The following is a 16784-nucleotide window of genomic DNA, read 5'->3' on the forward strand; positions in this document are numbered from 1 at the left end:
GGCCGACGGCTCTGGTCGTTTACCCGGAGGGACGGAAAGGTAACACCAGGAGGCCCAGGGAAGGCCATTCCAAACCAGGCTACCACTGTGGTCCCATCTGGGCAGCCCTACATCCCCTCCCCATGTGTGCCTGGAAGGGCGGGTTCATGTGGGTAGACCACCGTGAGCAGGAGCAGTCGGTGAGGTGTTAGAAGCCTTGGGGGGTCGGTCAGGTTCAAAGCCCAGGTCAAGGCCGGCTGGGTGGGATGTGGAGTGCGGGGTGGTGCCCTTCTGCCTGAGGTTTATCCCAAGCCCCTGAGGTGTAGGTCTTTCCTCAGGGGTGGAATAATGTGCAGACACAGGTGTGTGCCTGATCTGGGAGAATTAGGTCCAGAGGGCAGAAGCAGCAGCAAGGACAGCTGGGTAGGGCTCTGATGCCTCTGGGACGGAGCCAGTCACTGTCTTTGCAGAGCTCCACGAAGAAGATCAGCGTGGAGCTGGCGGAAGGGGATATTCCATCCATCTCCCCGATGGAGGCGCCGGTGTCCCACAGGCCTGGACCAGCAGCTACCGGGAGACGGTCTGCAGTGACAGTGATAAAACCCTCAGAGCCACCAGAAGACCCAGCTTCAGTCCTGGGAGAACCATCATACCCACCATGTCCTGCAGCAGCGCAGGAGGCAGCTGAGGCCCCAGCATCCGTGCAGGGAGCGCCATCCCCTGCACAGTCTCCTGTAGCAGACCAGGAGGCAGAAGAGGCCCAAACCTCTGTGCAGGGAGGGCCATCCCCTGCACAGCCTCTTGCAGGAGACGAGGAGGCAGCTGAGTTCCCTACCTCCGTGCTGGGACAGACATCTCCTGCACAGACTCCTGCAGGACTCCAAGAGGCAGCTGAGGCCTCAGCCTCCGTACAGGGAGAGCCATCCCCTGCACAGGCTCCTGCAGGAGAACAGGAGGCAGCTGAGGCCCCAGCCTCTGTGCAGGGAGAGCCATCCCCTGCACAGGCTCCTGTAGGAGAACAGGAGGCAGCTGAGGCCCCAACCTCCGTGCAGGGAGAGCCATCCCTTGCACAGTCTCCTGCAGGAGAACAGGAGGCAGCTGAGGCCCCAACCTCCGTGCAGGGAGAGCCATCCCCTGCACTGTCTCTGGCAGGAGACAGGGAGGCAGCTGAGGCCCCAGCTTCTGTGCAGGGAGAGCCATCCCCTGCACAGGCTCCTGCAGGAGAACAGGAGGCAGCTGAGGGCCCAGCCTCTGTGCAGGGAGAGCCATCCCCTGCACTGTCTCTGGCAGGAGACCAGGAGGCAGCTGAGGGCCCAGCCTCTGTGCAGGGAGAGCCATCCCCTGCACAGCCTCCAGCAGGAGAACAGGAGGCAGCTGAGGGCCCAGCCTCTGTGCAGGAAGAGCCAAGCCCTGCACAGGCTCAGGGAGGAGAACGAGAGGCAGCTGAGTCCCCAGCCTCTGTGCAGGGAGAGCCATCCCTTGCACAGGCACCTGCAGGACACAGGGAGGCAGCTGAGGCCAATCTCTGCGGCCTGGGAGAGCTGGCTTGGGAACCTCCCTCATTAGCACCTCCAGTCCCACCTGTTCCACCTACTCCCTTACCACAAATATCCTTCCCCATCCTCCTAATTGTGTTTCTCTATTTCTTGGTTTCTTTCATTGATTTTTTTTTATTGTTTATATCTTGATTATTTAAAATAAATTTCACTTTCATCTTTTAACAGTTTAATGTTTTTCATTTTAAATTGTACACTTCATGAGCATTAAGTACATTCACAATGCTGTGCAGCCATCACCACTGTATGGGTTTAGAATATTTCATTCTCCAAAAGAACACCCTGTTCTAAAAGCACTCACTCCCACTTTCTCCCTCAGGCCCTGGCAACCCCTAATCTGTTTTCTGTCACTGTTTTGTTTTTTTTTTTAATCTGTTCTGCATGTTTCTTATAAGTGAAATCATGCCGTAGGTGGCCATGTGTGTCTGCCCATTTCTTTTCGCACGGCCTGATAGGTTTTCCTTTTCTGTTTTTATTTGAAATAGAATTTCTCTAATTTGATAGGAAAATCCCAGATGGAGTCTAGATTTGATGTATCAAAGAAAGCCCTTCTGGTAAATATGTGCATAATCTTGGGGTACAGACTGCTGTTCTACGTGGGACACCAGAGCCAGAAGCCACACAGGAAACGCGTTGCTCTTCCTGCGGCCTAAACAAAAACAAGAAAGGGTAGAAAGCTGGAAAGACAAACCACAAACCGGAATGTATTCCTCATGACACAAGGCCAGGGAAAGGTTACGCATCCTTGTGGTCCAAAAAAACACTCGAAAGTCAGAGTTTTAAAAAGAGATAAAGAGCAAACACATTCAACGCCAACGAGAGGTGATACACAGGGGCAGCGTGTGTCAGAGATGCGCGAGCTCCCCGAGGAGGAGACGCGCACATGGAGACACTGTGGAGAGGGCACTGGGCCCCATCAGACGGGCTGGATTCCAGTGTGGTGACGACAAGACCTGGTGACAATGTGAGGAAGCAGAGGCCCCAGTAGACCCCTAGAGACAAGTGTGAAAGGACACTCCTCTCTGGAGACCAACCTGAAGGACCCATCGCAGTCCCCAGGGGCACGCCTGTGCTGGCGGTACTGATCCCGGGACTTCATCCCACAGAAATTCCTGCCCAACTTTTCAAAGATGTATTTTCCAGACTATTCATCACAGCACTGGTTGCAATAGCAAGCAATTGGAAGGAACTCTACTGTCCATGGCGAGGCGATGGGATCCATCCGTCCCATCTGTAAGACCACTAATATGTGATATCAGCCGGGAGACATGCATCTAGGAACATGAATCTGTGTGTGAGAGAGAGACAGAGACAGACAGAGAAAGAGAGAGACAGAGCCAGAGAGATACGTACCAAATCATCCATGGGGTTCACCTCTGGGGATGGGAATTGTCACTCGCTTCTCTTCTCCTTTAGAGGCCTGCGTGATGTTTCAACTTGATAGAATGTGCCTCTATTCCTCTTATAATTCTAACAAGATTAAAATCACATGTTAATGTTATCCATTTATCACTCATCTTTGGACTGAAGTACATTATTTAGTTTTTCTTTTAAAGGTTTTTATTACAAAGACAATGTACGTTAATTACTGTAAAAGAATGAATTCTAAGGGTATTAAGAATTAAGTGGAAACTGAGGAGTGCCCTTAACAGGCAGTGTTCACCGTTTCAGTCCTTTGCCTTTGTATGCACGTGTGTGTGCACGTGTGTGCATGTGCCCATTCAGCTGTGTGCATCTGTATGCACATGGGTATGTCTATGTGCAAGTGTGTGTGGGTGTGCACTTGCGGCTATCGTGTGGGAAGGACTGCAGGGAGTGTGCTCTTCTGGAACCTGATTTCCCCAGGGCTGGACCCTGGCCAGTCAATCCTCTTCCTCCTCTGCGTCGGCCTCAGAATTGCCTAAGAGCCTCTGCTGGGCAACACGGATCATTTCTGATTTCATCGTGCTGAAAGGAACACCTGCATCCATAAATCTCTACTTCTTTAGGACCGATCCCTAGAGGCGGAGATTCTGGCTCATAATGTAAACGTGATGTTAAGGTGTTGGTCACAGTCTCTGACACTCAAGGTCTCCTTCTACCCTGTGATCTTGTTTGGGAACAGGGAGTCCAGAGACCCTGAAGCAGAGACCTGAGGGAGGGAGGGAGAAGGAGGAGCAGCTAGGATGCAGGGGATGAAGGTACCTGGGGTGACCTGCCCAGCTGGAAGGCCTCGCTCCTGTTGCTTCTGTCCCTCCCACTCCCCTCACCCCTGGCCCCGCCCCGAACACACCTGACCCCGCTTTGGCCTTGCCCATGCCCCTCCTGCTCCCTAACTCACCTGAGCTGAGCAGCCTGGCCTGCCATCCAGGACAGATGATGATGAGGGTCTGGACACTCCTGCCTGCTCCCTCTCCCTCCAAGCAGAGAGCCCCATCCTCAGTCAGGAAAGTACATCTAGGTCAGTGCAGTGAGTCACAGGGACCTCCTTGAACATGCTCCCTCCAGGGGGAGTTCTCAGTTGCAACAGCAGGACCCACTTGAGCTTGTGTGAGCAGAAGTGACTCTTACAAGACAGAGTGGAGGTGTCATAGAAGGTGCCAGAAGGTCAGAGCACGGGGCTAGAGGCTTTGGAGAAGGTCATCGTGCCCAAAGCACACCTCAGTGTTTTCCAGGAGTGATGGCTGCCTCAGGCACTGTGCCAGCCCCAGCCCACATATCCAGCACATTCAGCCTCTGCGATGGAGGGGCCCTGCTCAGTGGGGATGAGGGAGAGAGCCCTGGTGACCTCGGAGAGGCACGGCCATTGGAGCCTTGGTTTCCTCCCCTGTGAAGTGGGGTGGCAGCCAACCTTTCATGGTGGTGTCAGACAAGTTCGCTGAGGCTGCACCTGGAGTGCCCTGCACCTTCTCAGAGCTCAACAGCTGCTAGCTCTAATGAAGAGGAATCAAGAGAGGAGAGATGGGGCTGGGTCCTGGATCCCCACCTGGCTGGCTGACTGCCATGGGACGAGATGGGCTGGAGAAAGGCATTCCAGAGGAACAGCGGAGTCGGAGCGAGTAGGGCATGCCTGGTGGGAGATCAGAGTGGGCAGAGGCGAAGGGCCCCAGGGGGCTCTGAGTGGGGTGACATCAGCAGGAACAGCTCATGGTGATGAGCACTTACCAGGGCCTCTGTTCTCCTCTTGAGCTATCTCCTTGAATCCTCCCCACAACTCCTTGGGGGAGGAGCAATTATTGTCTTCATTTCACTGATGAGGAAACTGAGGCTCAAAGAGACTTGCCCCCTCTGTGCCCTGCAGAGTGGCAGAGCCGGGATTTGAACCCAATGCCTCTTAGACCCCTTGGGCCTGCCTGAGAAGGGCTCCCCCATGCTGAGAGAGGGACCTCTTTTCCCTAAAGTTCTGAGAACTTTTGGTCCTGATGCCCAGAGAGACCTCACTCTGCGGGGGGATAGGCTGGTCCTTGGTACTGGGAGAGCCCACAGCGCCCACAGCTGGCCATTCCCCGGCCACCATACCCAGCCCCAGGCAGACGGAGTGGCCCTGTCCCTTTAGTTCAGTGATGGCTGGAGGCCAGAAGGGTGCAGGCCCCAGGGAGGCCAGGACCCCTGAGCCCGAGGAGGCCACAGTGCAGGACAGTGGTTTGGAATGATCCAAAGTCAGAGAAACAGGGGTCCTAGTCCCTGCTCAGCCTCTTTCTAGCTGGTGATGCAGGTGAGGCTCTCAGCCTCGGTTTCCCCATCTGTACAATGAGGAAATAACTTGGCCTCCTGATGGGCTGTTGGGAGACTTCCCTGAGGAATTGCTTGAGCATCTCTAGCCTGGTGCCCGGAGCGTGTTAAGAGCCCCCTGCCAGGCTGTCACAGTGGTCCTCCAGGGCGCAGGGTCTGGGAAGTCCCTCCTCAGGTTCCCTTCCTGCTGCCCTGCTCCCGGGAACATTCAGCATTGTTTGAGGAGGAGCTGAAGAAGATCCAGGACCACACTGTGCTGCAGGTGACGGAGGCTCAGCGCTGGGAGGACAGCTGGACATGCTCCATGCCACCGTCCATTGTTCTGGCCTGGATTATCGCTGTATCCTTCTAACTGGTTTCTCTGCCTCTATATTTGACCCGCAATCTATCCTCAATGCACCAACTGGAGTGACCCTTTAAAACCAGATGTCACACCCTGACATTGTGAAATCTCTCAAGAGGCTCTCCATTTCTCTCAGGGGGAAAGTTCAAGTCCTTATGATGGACCTCAAGCCCAATACAGTTGGTCCCACACTCTCTCTGACATCATCTTTGGCCAGTCATCCCCTGTACCATTTGCTCCAGTCCCTCTGCCCTCCATTATGCTCCTGGTACATGTCAGGCACTCTCCCACCTGTAGACTTGTACTCTATGTTCCTTCCACTTGGAATCCTCTTCCACATGATGATTTCATGCCTCATCTTCTTCACTATCTTTAATTCTGTGTTCAAATGTCATCTTGGTGAGGCTGTATTGACCATGTCATTTAAAATATAAACTATCCTCTTGTCCTGACACTCCCTATACAACTTGTTCCCCTTTCATTTTTCCCCTTAGCACTAACACCCTATAAAATAATATATAATGATAAGAATCAGTGTTCAATCAGGACATGGAAACCAACCAATAGATTGAGCAGGGACAGTTTATATAATGAACAATTAACCATAAACCTTTAAAGGGAACTATAGAGAATAGCCCAGAATTACAGTAGAGTAGTTAAGAAAGAAACAAATTTGGGAGAGGACCCCCTCGCCAAGGCTGCCTTCAGGTCTTGTTGGAGAAGGAATGATTGCAGCACAGGGATGGTGGAGAAGATTGTCATGTTTCCCAAGGCCAGTACCAGTCCCTGGTCAGGGCAGAGCTCAGCAGGTAGGGAACAGCAGGCTGAGACTGGCAAACAGGAAAGCCCTGCCCCCTCCCAGGGGCAGGTAGGCTGAGGCTGGGATGCCTACTGGATTCACTGGGATTCCACTTGCAGCGGTGCCACTCATTCTCCTTATTAAGCCATCCAAGGGGATCCACTGAATCCACTGTGGATCACCCACTGTGGGTGAGTCCATGTAGACACCCCTGAATTGTGCCACTGCTGGTTGTACTGCAGGAGAAAGAAAAAGAAAAGAATGGAAGCACCCTGGAATTAGGATGGAAGGCCCTTTGTCCTAAACCTTCTCTGACAAAAGCTTAACCCCTGCCAGGTGCAAAAGAGAAATGTCTACTGGGTGCAGCTCCATTATTGCAGAACAGACAATAGAGGCCAACACTCTGATGTTGTTACACAGGGGCAATCCATTGATAACTGGCACCATAATTCCCTTATTATTTTGTTTATGTATTCCATGCTTTTACTTCCAACTTGCCTCTATTGCTTTATTTGAAGTAAGATTTTGAAGACAGCATATGCTTGTATCAAGGTTTCTAAAAAAAGGTATTTCGACCCCCCAAAATGCCATTATTAGATCAAAACAACAGAAGAATTAAAAGTACAAAGTAGCTGTACTATCAGTATATGCCTTAAGTAAATAGTTTACTGTCAAATTCCTCTTATATAAGAAAGCACCATGCAGTTTCATTTTAATGATGTTAGCCTCAATAATCTAGTATAATAATAAACTCCTTTGTAATGAGTAACTATATAAAATGAAGTTACAATAATTTACAATTTACGTCTGTGACATGACCCAACTACTCTCTACAAGCACCACTGAAATCTTGATTGATGCTTGGCTACCTTGTTCTACTAGAACTAACGGGAATATTTCACTGCCAACAAATTCTGTTTACCTACTGTGTAGTTTATAAGGGTTGAATTCTTCTCTACTTGAAAATCACCATTTTCATCTCTCCATATGGACACCTGTTTATTGGCAGATAGCTTTGCAGCCAGTATAGTTTTTTTTCAGGAGAGTCTTATATAAGAAGCCATAAAATATGAGTATAAATAAGTTACACTTAGGCAATTTTTCTTTTTCTTTTTTTTTTCCCTGCTTGGAAAGATTTGCCCTGAGCTAACATCTGTTGCCAATCTGCCTCTCTTCTTTCTCCCTTCCCAAAGCCCCACTACATAGTTCTATATTCTACGTGTAAATCCTTCTAGTTCTTCTACATGAGCCACTGCCACAGCATAGTCAATGAGAGACGAGTGGTGTGGTTCGCGCCTGGGAACTGAACCTGGGACTCCGAAGCGGAGCGTGCCAAACTTTAACCGCTAGGCCATCAGGGGTTGCTCCAGGAAATTTTTCTAGAAAAATATTGGAATCAAGATGTATGATTTATTTCTAAAAATTTCATAACATACTTTAAAACATGAAATGCTCAACATGTTTAAAAGCACTTTACCGCTCAGTTTACCTTAACAAAGATATAGCAAACATTTTGAGAAATATGCTTTCAACAGGAAAGTCCAATTGTAGCTTTATGCTTTTGTAGACCACTCCCAATAACGTGGCTTAAAAAATATAACTGTAAGATTCTCTCAAGAAAATGTATTTCATTTCTATAAAAATCGTTCTTTACAGTGTCTCAATGTTTGTTTCCTACTAAGCTTCTCAATGTTCTTTAGGCTTAACAATATAGTAGAATCAAGCTCCTATAATCTAGCTTTTAATCCCACAATCCGGAAAGCTCTATCTCAAGGTCATCAACGACGTCTTAAATCACCGAATAATATTATTCCCATTTTATAAGTGCGAATACTAGGTTTTAAAGAAGTCAAGTTCATGCCCAATATTGTTTAGCTAGTAAGAGGCAGAGCCTAGATATGACTGACTCCTGCTGTCTGATTCTAAAATCCATAAGCATAACCTCTAGGTATACAGCCAAACATAACACTCTGTATTCTTGCAACAGAATAAATGCATTTGCTTTTTCTTTAATATCTGTAACACGGTTCTTAACTGTTCCAATACATTGGTTTCTCCCTTTCTGTAAATGAGAGTGTTCTTCAAAGTACCTTCCTTCTTCTCTGCTCTTCTCTATACATTCCCTCCACTCCCAGTTCTTGAATTCATTTAACAAGTATTTATTTTATTGAGCCCATACAATTCCAGACCCCATGGAAAAACAATGAAAAAAAACCAGTCCCTGGCCTTGAAGGATTTACAGACTACTAGGGGAGAAAGCCCTATAAGCAAGTCCAATACTATTTTCAAAAAAAAAAAACAAGTTTGAGTCTGCACAAACACAGAAGGCTATCTATGCCACACAGCATGGGTTTTCAAGCCTTTTCTGAGGAGGACTACAGTTTTTTAAGAAATAGCGTTTAAAATTTCCAAAAGAGCACGCAAGACCTAGAACTTCCCTGATCCACTGTCCCCTTCCCACTACAAGCCATGTTTTTTCTAAGACTCTTAAGAACATCGTTTGAAAACCACTACATTCTAACATCTTAATAGTTTTGCCTTTCACGCCTAGGTCTTTAATCTACCTGGAATGCATTTTTGTGTACGGAGTAAAGTAGGGTTCCAATTTGAATTTTTTCCATACTGATATCTAATAGTCCCAGGACCACTTAAAGAAACGCCCCTCCTTTGCTCTCTGCTCTGTAAGAGCACTTCTATTAAAAGAAATCAAGTTTCTGGATACACGTGGAACTGGATTTGGGTTCTCTACTGTTTTCCACTGGTCTAACACTGTGCTAATACCAAAGTGCTTTAGTTACTATAGCTTTATATATAATAAATCAGGATATCTCATAGATCAAGTCTTCTCACCTTGACCTGCTGCTTAAAAAATATCTTGGCTATTCTTAGTCCTTTGTATTTCCATATGTATTTTAGAAATCACACGTAATTTTGAGCTCTGTAATTTCCTGGTAAACTGGTAAAATACCCACAAAACAAATCTAGATCAGTGTTTCTCGACCGGGGCAATTTTAACACCCCCACCTCCCACCCCAGGGACATTCAGCAACGTCTGGAAACATTTTTGGTTGTCACAAAGTGGGGGGTAGGTACTACTGGCTTCTAGTGGGTTGAGGCCTGGGAGATGCTGCTAAGCATCCCACAGTGCACAGGACAGCTGCCACAACAAAGAATTATCCCATTCAAATTTTAATAGTGCCACTTTTGAGAAACCCTGTCCCAAATAAATCAAGGGGCAAATTTGCATGGGCCCATTAAAGGCCAGGGAACGTCTACCAAAAACAATAATTTAGTTTTAGAAAAACTGAACTGCCATGTGCCAAATGAGATTTACCCCAATTCATTAAAAAAAAAATCATATTATTTGCATAGACCAAAAGGCTATCTTCCTCTTCTCTATAGCAGGGACATTTACAGGAAGCTTATTGGAGGGGTTAAGTCTTTAAAATACAAAGTTATAAAGAAACAAGACGTATCCAGAAGATATTTAAAAAAAAAAAAGAAACTCATAGAAATCAGTAAGAAACAACCCAATAGAAATATGGGCAATCTAAATAGGCAATTCACTAAAAGGAATATTCAAATGACCAATAAACATATAAAAAGATGCTCAACCTCATTAGTCACCAGAGAAATACCAATTCAAACTCACGAGAACACCATCCACGCACCAGAATGGCTAAAATTTTAGAAGACTGGACATAGCAAGTGTTAACAAGAATGCTGAACAACGTAATTCCCATATACTACTGGATGTAGGGAAGGGGTTGCATAAACTGGTTCAACCACTTTGGAAACTGTTGGCAGTCTCTACTATAGCTGAACATATCCATACACTATGACCAGCAATGCCATTCCTAGGTATATATCCAACAGAAAATACTTACCTATTTGCAAAAGAATGAACAAGAATGTTCATAAAAGCATTAAAAGCCTAATGTAGAAACCATCCAAATGTCTAATAACTGCAGAACAGATTAATAAACTGTGATATGTTCATAGAAGTAAATAATATACCACAACAAGAACTACTACTATATGCAACAACACAAATGAATCCCCAAAATACAATGTTAAGCAAAAGTACGCAGACTCAAGAGTACAGATATCACTCCATTTCTATAAAGAGGCAAAACTCATCAATGGTGACAGAAGGGAGGATAGCCAATACCTGTGGAGAGAAAGGATAGTGACTAGAAAAGAGCATAAGAAGGGGCTGTAGGGTGTTGGTAATGTCCTATTTTTATCTAGGTGGTAGATACACGAGTGTGTTTACTTTGTGAAAATTCATCAAGCTATACACTTAGGATTTGTATGCTTTTCTGTATTTAGCTTATATCTTACTAAAGAATTTGCTTAAAAATAGAAAGAATCCAACCCTGATTTATCGCATCTGATGCTTCAAGAGACTATTCTAAACAGCCCAAACTCACAATGATGCTAAAATGCAAGTTGTGTATATATTGACAACGGATTTTTTACCAAGGAACAAAGGCAATGCAGTGGATAAAGGATAGCCTTTTCAATAAATGGTGCTGAACAATGAGATATCCATAGGCAAAATAAATGAACTTGGATCCATACCTCACACCATATACCAAAAATAACTCGAAATGGATTTTAGACCTAACAGTAAAACCTAAAACTATATTTGATAGAAAAATACTTGTATTCAAAATATATAAAGAACTCTCAAAACTTAACAATAAGAAAAAAAAAACAGGCAAAAGTTTCAGAAAGATATTTTATCAGAGGAGATATACAGATGGCTCATAAGCACATGAAAAGACGCTCAACATCATAAGTCATCAGGGAAATGCAAATTAAAACCACAATGAGATACCACACTACATGCCTATTAGAATGGCAGACAAGACTGACCATACCAAGTGTAAGCAAAGATGTAGAGAAATGGGAACTCTCCGACACTGCTGGTGGGAATGTAAAGTGGTATAATGTATAAACACTTTGGGTAACAGTTTGGAAGTTTCTTAAAGAGTTAAACATAAGTGATCCACTCATTCTACTCTTATGTATTTGCCCATAAAAAGGAAAGCACATGTCCATAACAAAGACTTACATACAAATGTTCATAGCAGCTTACTTGTAATAGCCCCAAACTAGAAACAACTCACATATACATCAACACGTGACTGGATAAACAATTTGTAGTATATCCATAGAACAGAACCTTACTCAGCAACACAAAGGAACAAACTGTTGACACACACAACATGGATGAATTTCAAAAGAATTATGTTAAGTGACAGAAGCTAGACAAAATTGGTGTACAAATTGTCTGATTCCATTTATACAAACTCTAGAAAATGCAAACTAATCTATAGTGATAGAAAGCAAATCAGTGGTTGTTTGGGGAGAGAAAGTCACAGAAGGGTGGGAAGGAGGGATAACAAAGCTGCATGAGAAAACTTTTGAAGGTAGTGGATATGTTCACTATCTTGACGCTGACTGCGAGTTTCATGGAGGTACACCCTATGGTGGAGGCCATAACTTATCAAAGCGTACCATTTATTTTATTTTATATTTTTTCATTTATATATTTTTATTTGGAAATGTTTATATCAGTACAGTGAAACTAAATTTTAGAGACACGGGATGTCATTAGTTTGGATATCATTAGTTTATTATAAAAGAGAGACATGGAAATTATTTACATGATGAAAGATTTCAGTACTTCAGTGGAATGGGCAGCTTCACGTGATGCCATTTCAATAGTGATTCATTTCAGTCTACATACTTTCCAAGAATGTCACCATCTCTAAATAAGAAATAATCCTCGTCCTCTAGAGCTACTTTGGTGCCTCCCTACTCTAGGAGAACTTTATCTCCCACTTTCACACTAACTGGTTGAATCTCTCCACTCTTTCCTTTAGAGCCCGATCCAACAGCTACTGCTGTTGCTTGCAATGCTTTTCCTTGAGATTTTTCTGGAAGCATAATGCCTCCTTTGGTTACAGTTTCGGTTGCACTCCTTTCAACCAAAACTCGGTCAAAGAGGGGAAGAGACTCTCTAAATGCCTGTGCTGCCATGACTCCGGCCGCCGCAGCCCACGCTCCAATCTAGCGCCGCCATTGCAGAGACCCGCACTCTCACCCTCGAGACACGTGAACTTGGGGCAAGGCACCCTGCGCGCAGGCGCGCTCACCCCCGGCCCCGCCCCTCCCCGCGCGAGGGGGCGGCGAGGCAGCGCGCGCCTCGATTCGCCAGGAGGGCCCTGCGCAGGCCCTGACGCGAGGACCCCAAAGCGTACCATTTAAATAAATGCAGTTTGTTTTGTCAAGTATGTTTCAATAAAGCTTTTCTAAAAAAAATACAGGTTGTATATAAATATTATAAACCAGAGTTTCTATAATTAGCTCAAAATCAACTCCATTCATTCACACAACAAATAGTTATCTAGCACCTACTATACGCCAAGCACTCTGCTAGGTTCCAGGGTTACAATGGTAAGCAAACTGACATGGCTCCTGACCTCATGGAGAACACAGTCTGCTAGGGGAAGCAGAGATCAATAAAAGATGCACACAGACACATGGATAATAAAAACTTCACAAACAAGTGCTGTGAAGGAGACAAACACAGTGAGATGACACAAAATAACAGGGAAACCAAATCTGATCTAACAGAAAGGTCAGCATGGCTCCCTCAAGGAAGTGAAATTTAAGCGATACCTAATGGAAGAGGAGGATAACAAGTTGAAGATGTAACTTTCCTCAGAAGAGACACTAACACAAGCAAAGGCTCTGAGGCAGAAGAAAGCATGACCCTTTGAAGGAATGGAAAGAAAGTCAAAAGGGCCAAAACAGTGTAGACAACACTATTGGTCACGTCTCCAGTAACTATTCCATCTCCTCTTCCTCACTCCTAACAGAATCACACTTGGGTTCCAGCAGCCACCCTCCTCCACACATAGTCATGTGCTTTAGAGGAAGACGACTCCATTCTTGATTTTAGGAAGTGGATACGTTGAGACTTAAGTCAGTCATGGCCACCTCTTTTCTCCCTGCCAGTGATTAGTTAAAGAACGGCATGAGTGAAAGCAGGAAAAGAAGTTATTGCATGCTCTAAACAAGAGATGGTAGTTTGGACCAGGGAGTTGTCAATGGAGATAGAGATTTGCACGGAGAAATAAGGTAGAGCAACGTGTACAGGATGTCTCCTAGGTTTCTGGCTTAGGCAAATAACGACCAATCTTTTCCATATAGTCAAAGCCAGAGAAATATTTTTTAAAAATTAAGAGTCTTATGTTATTCTTAATATATTTCACTTAAATAAATCTAATTAGAACTATTCAAGGATCATACCTAAAACATATCTCATCCTCATGCAGGATACTGGCTTCAGAAGTTCATGCAAACTTATCAAGAATGAATGAGGCTAACTAGATTTTGTCTTACAATACAAATCAATGTTTTCTAAAATTCTAACTTATAATTAACAATCCTGCCTACAAATAACATCAATTTCTGAATATCATTTATTTTGCCTTGCCTGCTTCAAAAAATGATTTAAGCTAGCAAAATGTCCAAATCAATTAAAAGCCAAGCCAAGAATAAAGTAGTCCAAGGATTTCTGACCACTCTTGTGTTATCTAAAAAATAATTCCAGAGAAATTAGATGGAGGTACCTAATGAATTATGCTCATCAAATTTATCAAATTAGGTCTCATAACAACAGTAATGAAGGTTCCTATTACACATACCAACAGACCCAGGCAAAAATATAACCTACCTTGACAAGTTGATGAAGTGCCATTTCTTTCAGAAGGTGGTGTACTTGGACTGTTGAAATGACGTGAAGCTCCTCGGTCCTCGCCATCGTTTGTCACACTCTTTGAGCGGCACGTACAACGACGTGACAACGGCACTTCAGCTTTTTCGCTTAAGCTTTCATCTGCTGGCTTCCCTCAAAGTGAAAGAACCTCTATTCATAATATTTCTAATTAAACAAACATTCATCATCCTCTGCAGCTAGAGTGAGCAACCACTCGAATTTGCCCAGGATTGGGAGGTCCCCCAGGCTGTAAGATTTTCAGGGCTAACCCTGGGAAAGTACCTGGCAAATCTGGACAAGTTGGTCACCCTATCTGTAGCATCAAATTAGGACAGGAGAGAAACACTTATGCTGTCAGAGACATTTATAGAGAAATTATCATCAATTTACATAACTTACAAAAAGATAATAGTCAAAGATTAATAATGTAATAAAGGCATAACCACTTGAGTATTCGTTTATATTGAGATTCATTAAAATATCAAGCAGGGAGGATTAAAAGAAAGACCAAAAGTATATTCCTAGTTACTGCTATTTCCTTAAATGAATCATTCTGGATAAAAAGTACTTTATTATATTTTTTTCAAGTCCCAATAATCAAGCTGAATATATCAACCAAATACTCACCACGAAGAAGAGCCTGTCGCCACGCTAAAGCAGCACAAAGTAAGACTAAGCTTTTCCCACTTCCTGTAGGGCTCTCCAACAAACAATGCTGCTTACTTTTCAATCCTCGGACAATCTATTGACACAAAAACAATAAAAAAAATCAGTAAACAATTTACTTCATTAGGGTCTGTCTGCATCACAAGTACAAACACAACAAGCAGTTGTGTTTTCTCGTTGATGCAAGGCCCAGCATGAAGTAGCACGGCCCTTCCTCACCTCGGGGACAGGCTGTCCCACTGCTGCTTCGTGCTCCTCTACCAGGACCCCTTGGCTACTTTATCCCTGCTTGTGGGCCCACGTGACCTCTGGATCCTTTTCTGCCGTGAGGAATCATTCCAGTCCTTGTCCCTTGGCTGGCTGTTTATGCGGCTTGTTTCTCCTCTTGTCTGTGTGTCTCTTCTACAGACATGTGGTTCGGTTTGTTTCTGGGTAAAATGGCCTTGAGCAAATGAACTAAGGGGAGACCAGAGGGGAGAATTTGGGGTTGTTATTATCTGTGATGGGCAGAGAGTTAAGTTTGGTAGTGGGTCATTACGCGTTCTCAGGTCGTTGTATCGCTATACTGACACTTAAGAGAGGCGGCACTGGGCCGGCCCCGTGGCTTAGCGGTTAAGTGCGCGCGCTCCGCTACTGGCGGCCCCGGTTCGGATCCAGGCGCGCACCAACTCACTGCTTCTCCGGCCATGCTGAGGCCGCGTCCCACATACAGCAACTAGAAGGCTGTGCAACTATGACATACAACTATCTACTCGGGCTTTGGGGAAGAAAACAAAAAGGAGGAGGATTGGCAATAGATGTTAGCTCAGAGCCAGTCTTCCTCAGCAAAAAGAGGAGGATTAGCATGGATGTTAGCTCAGGGCTGATCTCCCTCACACACACACACAAAAAAGAGTGGTGGCACCTTGTAGTAAGCTGAGCATAAGCTGTGGGGTTGAGAGGGAAACGGGTGAGAATTGCAGCTCTCCTGTTTATTGGCTGTAACCAACTTACTTAGCTTCTCTTAGCTCAGTTTCCTCATATGTTAAATAGGAATAGTGATGCCTACGTGGCAGAGTTAAGATTAAATGAGATAATATACGTGCTTATCAAGATAACTCAATGTGCTATTGGAACGTAGTTAAGTTTTTAAGACATAATTGTTATTTTTGTTATGATGCTTAGTGATTGTACATGTAAATGTAACAGAGAGGATTTTTATCCAGTTTGAAACTCTAACTGGTTTAAGTTCCTTTGTACAAAGACGTAAGAGATATATAAAACTGTCATTATGATAAGTATGTAAGATCCTCCCCAAAATTGTAATCAACTGTTACATAGAGATAGTTACTATGAAAAACAGAACCAGAAGGAGGGAGGACACAGGAGGATAAAAATGTATATATATATGTGATTCGTACATCATAACCCTTGACATGTCAGATAAATGGGCTCAAAAGTAATGGGAAATTGGGAGAAAGCAGTGTCTGAGATTTCTGCAGCCAGTTCCAACCAGTCAGATTGTGCTAAGTGAAAACTGTCCTTCATGACTTGAGCTCTAAGTTGTACATATTATCTTAGGAGGCTCAGGGGTGGCGGGTGGCGTGTATCTTTAAGATTAAGCGTGACTTTGGTATGAATAGAACTTTAGTCCTAACCTGCACGTAAGGGGGTTGATGATACCAAATACATTTGGTGTGTATTTTTAATGTGCTGTCTGCCCTGTCTTCAGCAGAGATTCTGCCTTGCTCTAAATTAACAGGCCCCTCTCTGGGGTCTACCCTCCGCGTGGGATCCTCTTAGAAGGAGGCCCATCTTGGAAGTACGCCGGAAGCCCCCAGACTTGAGTTCTATTCTCCGTGGTCCTCGTCCACGAGGCTGTGGCTGCCTGGTCTCACTGTGATGGAAATGGAAGATGAATTATCTTCAGCCCGGCATTGTGTTTTGAAGTTCAAA

At 44.8% G+C, this 16784-nt stretch overlaps 1 long non-coding RNA gene across 3 annotated transcripts; it reads right to left on the reverse strand.

Annotated features, from left to right (window-relative positions):
* Positions 1-6527: 6527 nt before the first annotated feature.
* On the reverse strand, positions 6528-14904 carry LOC131403071 (uncharacterized). Of its 3 annotated transcripts, none has more exons than XR_009219194.1 (3): positions 14811-14904; positions 14142-14310; positions 6528-6624 (listed from the first exon to the last, which is right to left on the reverse strand). It is a non-coding gene; the product is annotated as an uncharacterized LOC131403071 (long non-coding RNA). The 3 variants fall into 3 exon arrangements; XR_009219193.1 differs by lacking the exon at positions 6528-6624 and adding an exon at positions 7383-7435; XR_009219195.1 differs by lacking the exon at positions 6528-6624 and adding an exon at positions 7383-7435 and having other exon boundaries at positions 14142-14315.
* Positions 14905-16784: the final 1880 nt, after the last annotated feature.

Source organism: Diceros bicornis, unplaced genomic scaffold (assembly GCF_020826845.1).
Source record: "Diceros bicornis minor isolate mBicDic1 unplaced genomic scaffold, mDicBic1.mat.cur scaffold_54_ctg1, whole genome shotgun sequence".
NCBI lineage: Eukaryota > Metazoa > Chordata > Mammalia > Perissodactyla > Rhinocerotidae > Diceros > Diceros bicornis.